Below are 12700 nucleotides of genomic sequence, written 5' to 3' on the forward strand. Positions count from 1 at the left end.
GAGATATTGGTATATAGTTTTCCTTTCTTGTGATACACAATCAATTTTTAATATAATGGTTTTAGCAGCCTTTGATAATTATTGCCTTGATCAACTGCTTTATTACAGGTTGCAAAGTGGTGCTCTTTTGTTGTTCCTTATTTCTTTTTTTCTTTTTGCGACGGAATCTTGCTCTGTCGCCCAGGCTGGAGGGCAGTGGCGCAATCTCAGCTCACTGCAACCTCCATCTCCTGGGTTCAAGTGTTTCTCCTGCCTCAGCCTCCTGAGTAGCTGGGATTACAGATGCATGCCACAACGCCTGGCTGATTTTTTGTATTTTTAGTAGATACAGGGTTTCACCATGTTGGCCAGGCTGGTCTTGAACTCCTGACCTGGTGATCCACCTGCCTTGGCCTCCCAAAGTGCTGGGATTACAGGCATGAGCCACCACACCCGGTCCCAGAAACATATTTCTTTTTAAAGAGGTGGGCCAGGCATGGTGGCTCACGCCTGTAATCGCAGCACTTTGGGAGGCCAAGGCAGGTGGATGATTTGAGGTCAGGAGTTCGAGACCAGCCTGACCAACAAGATGAAACCCTTTTCCTACTAAATAGAAAAAAAATTAGCTGGGCATGGTGGGCATGCCTGTAATCTCAGCTACTTGGGAGGCTGAGGCATGAGAGTTGCTCAAACCCGGGAGGCGGAGGTTGCAGTGAGCTGAGGTTGCACCGCTGCACTCCAGCCTGGGCAACAGAGTGAAACTCCATCTTGAAAGAAAGAAGAGAGAGAGATAGAGGAGGAGGAGGAGGAGGAGGAGGAGGAGGAGGAGGAGAAGAAGAAGAAGAAGAAGGAAGAAGGAAGGAAGGAGAAGAGACAAAGAAAACAAAAAAGCTTTAGGCGGCCAGGCACGGTGGCTCACACCTGAAATCCCAGCACTTTGGGAGGCTGAGGCGGGCAGATCACATGAAGTCAGGAGTCGAGACCAGCCTGGCTAACATGGTGAAATCCCATCTCTACTAAAAATACAAAAATTAGCCAGGCATGGTGGCACCCATCTGTAATCCCAGCTACTGGGGAGGCTGAGGCATGAGAATCACTTGAACCTGGGAGGTGGAGGTTGCAGTGAGCTGAGATCCTGCCACTGCACTCTAGCCTAGGTGACAGAGTAAGACTCCATCTCAAAAAAAATAAAAGGTTTAGGCCAGGAGCGGTGGCTCACATCTGTAATCCCAAGATTTTGGGAGGACAAAGTGGGAGGATCATTTGAGCCCAGGAGTTTGAGACCAGGCTGGACAACATGGTGAGAATCTTTTAAAAGTAAAATAAGTTATAAAATAAAATACATAAAATAAAAAAGGTTTATACCCCATGACCAAGTGGGATTTATTCCAGGAATGCAAGGCTAATTAAATGTTCAAAAATTGGGTAGTCACGGTGGCTCACTCCTGTAATCCCAGCACTTTGGGAGGCTGAGGTGGGCGGATCATGAGGTCAGGAGATCAAGACCATCCTGGCTAACACGGTGAAACCCCATCTCTACTAAAAATACAAAAAATTAGCCGGATGTGGTGGCGGGCGCCTGTAGTCCCAGCTACTCAGGAGGCTGAGGCAGGCGAACTGCTTGAACCCGGGAGGCGGAGCTTGCAGTGAGCCGAGATCACGCCACTGCACTCCAGCCTGGGCAACAGAGCGAGACTCCATCTCAAAAAAAAAAAAAAAAAAAATCAAGTAACACAATATGCCATGTTAAAACAGAACAACCAGCTGGGCACAGTGGCTCACGCCCATAATCCCAGTATTTTGGGAGGTGGAGATGGGCGAGATTGCTTGAGCCCAGGAGTTCAAGACAAGCCTGGGCAACATGGTAAGACCCTGTCTCTACAAAAAATACAAAAATTAGCTGGCACTCAAGCAATCCCTGGACTCAGTATCTTTTTTATGGCTGGGCACAGTGACTCATGCCTGTAATCCCAGCACTTTGGAAGGCCAAGGCAGGTGGATCACGAGATCAGGAGTTCAAGACCAGCCTGGCCAAGATGGTGAAACCCTGTCTCTACTAAATATACAAAAAATTTAGCCAGGCATGGTGGTGTGCACCTGTAATTTCATCTACTCAGGAGGCTGAGGCAGAGAATTTCTTGAACTTGGGAGGCAGAGGTTGCAGTGAGCAGAGATCGCACCATTGCACTCCTGCCTGGGTGACAGAGGGAGACTCCATCTCAAAAAAAAAAGATCATTTTATATCTTTCTTATTAATCCTTTTAACATTTAAAAACATCTTATTGGACAATAAGGCCTCCAATAAAATATATAACAGAAGCTGTGATACCAAGCCTGTTCCCTGATAAACTCTATCCAGTTTTAGACATTCCTTTTCTTTTCTTTTTTTTCTTTTTCTTTTTTTTTTTTTTTGAGATGGACTCTTACTCGGTCGCCAGGCTGGAGTACAGTGGTGTGATCTCGGCTCACTGCAACCTCCGCCTCCCAGATTCAAGCGATTCTCCTGCTCAGCCTCCTGAGTAGCTGGGACTACAGGCACATGCCACCATGCCCAGCTAATTTTTGTATTTTTAGTAGAGATGGGGTTTCACCATGTTGGCAAGGATGGTCTCCATCTCTTGACCTCATGATCCACCTGCCTCAGCCTCCCAAAGTGCTGAGATTACAGGTGTGAGTCACTGTGCCCGGCACTTCTTTTCTTTTTGAGACAGTTTCCCTCTGTCACCCAGGCTGGAGTGCAGTGGCTACAATCTCGGCTCACTGCAACCTCTGCCTGCCGGGCTCAAGCAATTCTCATGCCTCAGTGTCCTGAGTAGCTAGGATTACAGGTATGCCTCAACATGCCCGGCTAATTTTTATATTTTTAGTAGAGATGGGGTTTCTCCACGTTGGCCAGCTGGTCTCCAAGTCCTGTCCTCAAGTGATCTGCCGGTCTTGGCCTCCAAAAGTGCTTGGATTATAGGCATAAGCCATGGCGCCTGGTCTAGACATTCCTTTTCTTGTCTCATTTGCTAAGAGCTTTGAAAATATTTGCTTGAAAGACATTTATCAAATAATTTTTCTACAATGACTTGAGAGGATCATATAGATTTTTCTCTCTTAATCTGTTGATGTGGTGGGACTACACATTTTCTAATATTACACCATTCTAGCATCTTTGGGATAAACATGACTTTGCCATGTGTGTGTGTGTGTTCAATTTTCTAATATTTTATGACTTTTTGCATTTATTTCTTTATATAAAATTGGTCTATATCTTACTTTTCTTTTACTGTCCTTGTCTAGTTCTGGGTTTAAAGTTTACAATAGCTTCACAAAACAAGTTGTGAAGTTTTCCTTCTTTTTTTATTTCTTGGAAAATCTGTTCTTTGAAGACTGAAGTCTTCAAAGTACTGCCACATAAAAGTACTTCAGTAGTACTTCCGCATAAAACCTTCTGTATATATTTTTTTCTGTGTCAGTATTTAAACTACAAAATCTCTAATCTCATCAAATTCTCAGTATTTCCCAGCATTCCTACAAGACTCTAGAGTTAGTGCCCTCTCCTTGTCTCTACTATAGCTGTTCTAAACATTTACCACTCTAAGTTTTCTACCTCACTATTTCACTCTACGTTCTTAGCATATCATATTTATCTGCTATCTTCAACCTTGATATCTCTACTGGCTTTCCTCCTCCACATGTGGATATGATGACCTTTTAAAAAGACAAGATAGGGCCTGGAGCGGTGGCTCACACCTGTAATCCCAGCACTTTGGGAGGCTGAGGTGGGTGGATCACGAAGTCAGGAGTTTGAGACCAGCCTGGCCAATATGGTGAAACCCCGTCTCTACTAAAAATACAAAAATTAGCCGGGTGTGGTGGTGCTCGCCTGTAGTTCCAGCTACTCAGGAGGCTGAGGCAGAAGCATCGCTTGAACCTGGGAGGCGGAGGTTGCAGTGAGCTGAGATGATGCTATTGCACTCCAGAGTGACAGAGCGAGACTCCGTCTCAAAAAAAATAAATAAATAAAATTAAAAGACAGATGAAAACATACATAAAAAACAAATAAACAAAAGCCCTTCCCTGTACCCTAGGTTGCTCTCTAGATATTCTTAATTTTCCCCACAATCAAGAGTAATCTACATTTGCTAACTGTATGTCCTCATCTCTCATTTGCTTTTCTCCACTCACTTTTAATTGTATTCCAAGTTATGTTAGAGTTGGGAAATTACTACTGGGTTATATTTATTTTTTATTTTTTTGAGACAGAGTCTCGCTCTGTTGCCCAGGCTGGAGTGCAGTGGCGCCATCTCGGCTCACTGCAAGCTCCGCCTCCCAGGTTCACGCCATTCTCCTGCCTCAGCCTCCCGAGTAGCTGGGACTACAGGCGCCTGCCACCACACCCGGATAATTTTTTGTTTTTTTAGTAGAGACAGGGTTTCACGTGTTAGCCAGGATGGTCTTGATCTCCTCACCTTGTGATCCGCCCGTCTCGGCCTCCCAAAGTGCTGGGATTACAGGCATTAGCCACCGAGCCTGGCCACTGGGTTATATTTAAAAAGCAACATAATGAGATTTGCATATCTGCAAGATCACTTGTGGCTATACTGTAACGAATGGAAGGGAGTAAAACTGATAGGAGACCTAAATTAAGAAGCTTCACTAAGATAGTAGCAATGGGAATGAGAAGTGGATGGATTTGAGACCCATTATCGGATGTAAAGGATATGGAAGCAGGAGAAATAAAGGATCACATGTGAACCTCTAGCTGAACAATGGATTTTTTTGTCATTGTAGAGATAGTAAGTCTCCAGCCTGAGCAACGTGGCAAAACGCTGTCTCTAAAAAAAATACAAAAAATTAGCTGCGCGTGGTGGTACACACCTGTACTCCCAGCTACCCAGGAGTCTGAGGTGGAAGGATCACCTAACCCCTTGGAGGTCGAGGCTGCAGTAGGCCATGATGGTGCCACTGCACTCCAGCCTGGGTGGCAGAGTGAGACCCGGTCTCAAAAAAAGAAAAAAAAAAAAAAAAAGAAGAAAAGAAAAAAGAAAGCTGACCTGACCACATAAAGAGAAAATATTTCTACATGGCAAACAAATCCACAAATGGAAAACCAAAGTCAAATGATAAACTGGCAGGGAGGGGAGAATGTATGCAACTCATTTCATAAACAGCTAATTTCCAAAATATATGAAAAGTTCCAGCCAGGCGCAGTGGCTCACGCCTGCAATCCCAGCACTTTGGGAGGCCAAGGCGGGTGGATCACGAGGTGAGGAGATCGAGATCATCCTGGCTAACACAGTGAAACCCCGTGTCTACTAAAAATACAAAAAAAAAAAAAAATAGTCGGGCGTGGTGACAGGCGCCTGTAGTCCCAGCTACTCGGGAGGCTGAAGCAGGAGAATGGCATGAACCCGGGAGGCAGAGCTTGCAGTGAGCCGAAATTGTACCACTGCACTCCAGCCTGGACGACAGAGCGAGACTCCGTCTAAAAAAAAAAAGAAAGAAAAAGAAAAAGAAAAGTTCCTAAAAACCCATATTAAAAGCTTAATATCTGGCCAGGCACAGTGGCTCACACCTGTAATCCCAGCGTTTTGAGAGACTGAGGCAGGAGGATCACCTGACGCTAGAAATTCGAAAAACCAGCCTGGACAACACAGCAAGATCCCCTCTCCAAAAAAAAAAAAAGTTAGCTGGGTGTGGTGGCATTCACCTGTAGTCTTAACTACCTAGAAGGTTGAGGCAGGAAGATCAATTGAGTCTAGGAGTTTGAGATTACAGTGAGCTATGATCTCACCATTGCACTCTAGCCTGGGTGACAGAGCAAGACCCTGTCTCTTAAAAAAAAAAAAAATTAACAAAATAATAAAACTTAAAAATTTTAATATCCAACAGATAAATGGACAAAATATAGGAATAAACACTTCATAAAAAAGGAAACACCAATGGTTCTTAAATATATAAAAGATGTTCAACCTCATTCATAATTTTTAAAAAGTGAAATAAAAACAATACTGAGATAAGTCAGGTGCGGTGGCTCATGCCTGTAATCCCAGCACTTCGGGAAGCCGAGGTGGGTGGATCACCTGAGGTCAGGAGTTCGAAACCAGCCTGACCAACATAGAGAAACTCCATCTCCACTAAAAATACAAAATTAGCCAAGCATGGTGGCGCTTGCCTGAAATCCCAGCTACTCAGGAGGCTGAGGCAGGAGAACTGCTTGAACCCGGGAGGCGGAGGTTGCAGTGAGGCGAGATCTCGCCACTGCACTTTAGCCTGGGCAACAAGAGCGAAACTCCGTCTCAAAAAATTATTAAATAAATAAATAAAAATAAAAATAAAAATACAATACTGAAGTAGCATATTACACCTACTGGAATGGCAAACACACAAAAAAAAGTGATAACCAGCCAGCCACGGTGGCTCACACCTGTAATCCCAGCACTTTGGGAGGCCGAGGCAGGCAGATCACCTGAGGTCAGGAGTTCGAGACCAGCCTTGTCAACATGGCGAAACCCTGTCTCTACTAAAAATACAAAAAAAAGTTAGCCGGGTGTGGTGGCTCATGCCTATAGTCCCAGGTACTCAGGAGGCTGAGGCAGGAGAATTGCTTGAACCCAGGAGGTAGAGGTTGCAAGAAGACAAGATGGTGCCACTGCACTCCAGCCTGGGCAACAGAGCAAGACTCCATCTCAAATAAATAAATAAATAAGCTGGGACAAGTGGCATGAGCTTAGACTGTCCCAGGCAAACAAGGAAATATGGTCATTCTAGTAATAATGACAAATATTCACCAATAGGGAATTTGTTAAATAATTATAATACATCCAGACAATAGAATACTATGAAGGAATAAAAGGAAGCACATTATGTACTGATTTGGAAAGTTCTCCAAGATGTATAATAAAAATTGTTAAGGGCAAAATACAAAACAGTGCTTATAGCATGCTACCATTTATGCAAAGTAAGAATAAATATAACTGCTTAGATACAGATAACATATATCTGGAAGGATATATTGAAAACCAGTGACACTGTTTGCCTCCAGGGAGGGAAGCTGGATAGCTGGGAAACAGAAGCAGGATAGCAACTTCATTACATGCCCTTTTGAATTCTGAACTAGCTGAATAAATAAAATTATAAAATAAAATGGCTCCAATAATGAGTTGACTACTTGAAAATTTTGATGACATATATTTTCCCTGCTTGTGCTTCTATATTAAATAATAATAATTCTGTTAAATATTGTGATTCTATAGAGTTCTTTAAGCAGTTTTTTTTTAGATGGAGTCTCACTCTGTCGCCCAGCTGGAGTGCAGTAGCGTGATCTTGGCTCACTGCAACCTCTGCCCCCCAGGTTCAAGCAATTCTCCTGCCTCAACCTCCTGAGTAGCTGAGATTACAGGTGTGCGGCACCATGTCTGGCTAATTTTTTGTATTTTTAGAAGAGATGGGGTTTCATCATGTTGGCCAGGCTGGTCTCGAACTCCTGACCTCAGGTAATCCGCCCGCCTCAGCCTCCCAAAGTGCTGGGGTTACAGGCATGAGCCACTGCGTCCGGCCTAATTCTGCTATAAACATAAGAATATGTTTCACACTGTTCCAGGCAAGCCAGGAAATATGGTGATTCTAGCAATAATAAAAAATGGAGGCCAGGCTCAGTGGCCTCATGCCTGTAATCCCAGCACTTTGGAAGACTGAGGCGGGTGGATCACCTGAGGTCGGGAGTTCGAGACCAGCCTGACCAATATGGAGAAACCTCATATCTACTAAAAGTAACAAAAATTAGCTGAGCGTATTGGCGGGCGCCTGTAATCCCAGCTACTCAGGAGGTTGAGGCAGGAGAGTCCCTTGAACCCAGGAGGTGGACGTGGCGGTGAGCCAAGTTCGCATCATTGCACTCCAGCCTGGGCAACAAGAGTGAAACTCTATCTCAAAAAAAAAGAAAAATAACACAAATATTCACCAGTAAGGGACTTGTTAAATAATAATAATTCAAAAACAAAACTAAGATGATATTTCAGAGAAATCTGAAATCAAATACCAGTACTGTTAGTAACTATCGCAGAAATTTTATATGTAGTATTATTCCTTTAATTTGACACCTTCACCTACTTTTTATTGTGAATTTTCATCTAATTAAATTAACTAAATTAGAATAAGAAATGCAAACAAGGGAGTAAATATATTTAGTACCAAATATCTCTTTTCTGAGTGGTAGTTACATAAATTACCTGATGATCTAAAATTGTGTTATCTAAAACTTTCCTGAAAATCAGAAAACTAGAACGACAGTTTTTTTTTGCAAACTGACAGGTCAAAGTAGGTGATGTAAAAAATTTCAAATTATATAAAATCTTAATAAGATATGGCTTATGGAGTGTTTCACTTAGGTAAATGTGGTTAAAAGTTAATTTAACCTAGTCTTTTAGAGAAGGGTCTAATTTGTTCACTATAGAGTAATACAAGATTCTGACATCTTTCATAGTCTTTAAGTCAAAGAAAAACAAGTATTAAAATACTATTTCTCTAGCAATAACTTGGAGAAGGGAAAAAAGAAAATGCTATCAATCAAACCCCAAAGGTATTTTCTTTTTGCTGTGTCGGCAAAGGCTTTCAAATTCCTTCAAATTAGCTTTCACCTACAGACTTTTCTAAATCCTTTTTAGGAATTCTAGCAAAATCTACATTATTTTAGTATATTTTGTTGATTAAGACTTGCTAGAATCTACTTTAATGGCTATTGGAGAACCCAGATTATAGAAGATATTATTTGGCAAAATAGAGAAAATGCATGTTAGGCATCGTAAATGGACCAGTGTGATGATATGTTTTTTAATAGGCTTATATTTATATTTTTTCAGTCCTATAAATTTTCATTTTGTTATTGCTAAACCAAAGAAGAATTAGGAAAACACACTGGAGTAGATCACAGACACACTTAAACTTTTATTAAATTTCATTTACTCCATGGAAGTCTAGCATCAAGTTAAAACATGCATCCCATACCTACATCCTCAGTTTCATTGGTCCACATTCTTTTTTTTTTTTTTTTTTTTTTGAGACGGAGTCTCGCTCTGTCACCCAGGCTGGAGTGCAGTGGCACGATCTCGGCTCACTGCAACCTCTGCCTCCCAGGTTCAACTGATTCTCCTGCCTCAGCCTCCTGAGTAGCTGAGATTACAGGTGCACGCCACCACGCCTGGCTAATTTTTGTATTTTCAGTAGAGACGGGGTTTCACCATGTTGGTCAGGCTGGTCTCGAACTCCTGACCTTGTGATCCACCCACCTCAGCCTCCCGGAGTGCTGAGATTACAGGCATAAGCCACCGTGACTGGCTGGTCCACATTCTTATACCCACGTTTCATTCCAACCAAACTAGAGGTAGAGTCCCTCGAATGTTCCTCTCAGGCTATGTTTATTCTTATAGAGCCCTCTGTCTGAAACACCTCTCATGCTTTAAAAACCAGCTCCTGTCAGTCAACATTCCTCTTCTACCCCAGTGGCCCTTCACCCCCAGCTTAGTTAGATGTCCCCTCTTTATACTTTCTTCTGAATGTCTCTACATCACAGCATTTTTCATTAGGAATTTTAAACATAAGCTTTCTCATTTCTCCCAATAGAAACTGGTTTATTAAATTTTTAAATTTCTGGATTCTCCAGCACTGGACCTGGCACACTGAATGCCAACAAATAAATATTAATTGAGTGAATGGAAGCTGATTATGTCAGAGCCCCAAGTACTTACATTTTACCCAGTAAAATACAAGTTTATCTTTTACAAATGGAGAAACTAAGGCAGAAAGGAGTTTGTAACAATAGTGTCATTAACAAAGATTAATAAAAAAAAAGTGAACTAATCTTTTACTTGGACCAATTAACATCCTAGCTACAGTCTAAAGAGTAGAACAGGCCAGGTGCGGTGGCTCACACCTGCAATCCCAGCACTTTGAGAGGCCGAGGCGGGCAAATCACGGGGTCAGGAGTTCGAGACCAGCCTGGCCAACGTAGTGAAACTCCGTCACTACTAAAAATACAAAAATTAGCCGAACATATTGGTGGGTGCCTGTAATCCCAGCTACTCAGGAGGCTGAGGCAGGAGAATTGCTTGAACCCGGGAGGTGGATGTTGCAGTGAGCCGAGATCACACCATTGCACTCCAGCATGGACGACAGAGCGAGACTCCATCACACACACACACACACACACACACACACAAAATAGAGTAGAACAAATGAGTCTCTAAATCATAAGAAATAAACTCCAAACATCAATTTCCTACCACAGAGGATTTAGCTTTTCTTTCTTTCTTTCTTTCTTTTTTTTTTGTTTTTTTTGTTTGTTTTTGTTTGAGATGGAGTTTCACTCTTGTTGCCCAGGCGGGAGTGCAATGGCACGACCTCAGCTCACCGCAACCTCCGCCTCCCAGATTCAAGCAATTCTCCTGCCTCAGCCTCCTGAGCAGCTGGGATTACAGGCATGTGCCACCACACCCAGCTAATTTTGTATTTTTATTAGAGTCAGTGCTTCTCCATGTTGGTCAGGTTGGTCTCGAACTCCTCACCTCAGGTGATCCACCTGCCTCAGCCTCCCAAAATGCTGGGATTACAGGCATGAGCCACCGCGCCCGGCCCGGATTTAGCTTTTATTGAAGATTCAAAATCATTAAGTCTAATCCTCTCTCACATACCACAAAACTCTGGCACAGCCATGGACTAACCTAAAAGCCCACTGTTAGAGACACAAAGAACTTTCAGTTATGAAAATCTTAATTTCTAGCTGCCCTTGTCATAGTTGGCTAATAGTTTTGCACAAATTAAACTAGATGATGAGTATTTTTCAAATTAGAAACAAAAAGAGGACCTGACCCTGCCAAGCTTTAACCACCTGGGACAACAAACTTGTTCTTCCCCAGCATCTTACACTTTACACAGTACCATTGGCCTCCCAATTCACCAGTTCATGCTCCATCCTCATGCAAAGACAACAATATTGTATTGGAGACAGTTAGTCCAAAGGTCCAAGTGCAGCTGGAGCTAGTTCTCTGAGCAAAGAACCTCTGCTTCCATGCATAGATCTTCTTCACTACCCAACCAGTTCCTATTAGTGGAAGAATGCTGGGAGAAAGAGAGTAAGGAACTCATTAGAGTATAAAGCTAATTCAAAGAGGCAGAAATAGGAAAAAAAGGAAGCAAATTACTTCTGGGTAATGTTTAGAAATTCCCTAACAGATGGTATTTTTCTCTTGAACAGATCAAAACGCTTCAGATAAATAATATTCCTATGAAACAAGGATAAGATTCGTCTGTTACATATGAAAAAAACTAATGCAGGATTGAGTTTACGTTAAGTATTAAGACCCAGAACTCTGCCTCTTGGGCAAAGCCAAGCATAAAGCAGCAAGCCCTCCCAGAATTAGAGGGCTTTCCACGGACAGGAGAACAGATACAGCAGACACAGAACGACTACAGAAGACAAAAACAAGCAAAAACAAATGTCATTCCATCTGGTTTTAAGCCAAATACGCCCTCCAACCCTAATCAAGGCAAAGGAGAACTGCCTTTCCACAGAACACACCTGACTGGTTTCAGTATTTGTTTTCCCACAGGTACCCTTGAAACTCATTTTAATCCAAAAATGAAAACTATGGGCCAAGCACGGTGGCTCATGCCTGTAATCCCAGCACTTGTGGGAGGCTGAGGCGGGTGGATCATCTGAGGTCAGGAGTTTGAGACCAGCCTGACCAACATGGCAAAACCCCATCTCTACTAAATACAAAAAATGAGCTGGGCGAGGTAGCAGGCGCCTGTAATCCCAGCTACTAGGGAGGCTGAGGCAGGAGAATCGCATGAGCCCAGGAGGCGGAGGTTGCAGTGAGTCGAGATTGCGCCATTGCACTCCAGCTAGGGCAACAAGAGCAAAACTTCGTCTCAAAAACAAACGAACAAACAAAAATCGGTATTTTGTGATACAGCCAGAACTATCACAAGGAAAAGACTCCCAGTACTGTATCATAATACTTCCACATAAAATATCTCCTTTGGGGATGGGGTCATTTCTCCTGGGATAATTCAATTCAGTGCTTAATTTTTGAGAAGGGCTGCATGAAGGAGAGACTTGTAGTTAAAAAAAAAAAAACGGGTCTAATTTCTGGCTCTGGTACTTACTAGCTGGGTTACCTTATGCGAGAAGTCTTAATTTCCCAGTCTTAGTTTCCTCACCTTCAAATTGAGACTAATAACTACTTTGTAGGTCTCTGGTGAGAGGGAGAAAGAAACTAAGTGGTTGGCACACCATGGGCACTCAATAATAGCTATCATTTACATAGTAAGTCCCTACTAAATATGGATGCTGGGTTAGGCGCTGCCGAGATACAAGGTGAAAGTTCTAGTTGCAAATGGCAAAAGTCCTGAATGTTCTTAGATTTCAAAATGCTTTTTGTACATCGCCTCTTTTTTCTGCCCGTGAGGAGGACAAGGGCAAACAATTAAAATAGGAAAAATGTGGGGAACACTTCATGGTTTATAAAATGTTTTTCTGCGTGCCACCTTATTTTAATGTCTTAACTTTCCAGATTTGAAAACAAGTCCTACACCAAATAAATGGTAGAGGGACACAAACTGGAACCCAGGCATCCTAACCGCCAGAGCGACCTTCCCGCCGCCCAATACCTCCCTGGAGTGCTAGTCGGCTGCTTCTGCCCGGGGTACCCAGCAGCCACCCTACTCTCCACTC

This window comes from Symphalangus syndactylus, chromosome 17, assembly GCF_028878055.3.
Source record: "Symphalangus syndactylus isolate Jambi chromosome 17, NHGRI_mSymSyn1-v2.1_pri, whole genome shotgun sequence".
In the NCBI taxonomy this organism is placed as follows: Eukaryota; Metazoa; Chordata; class Mammalia; order Primates; family Hylobatidae; genus Symphalangus; species Symphalangus syndactylus.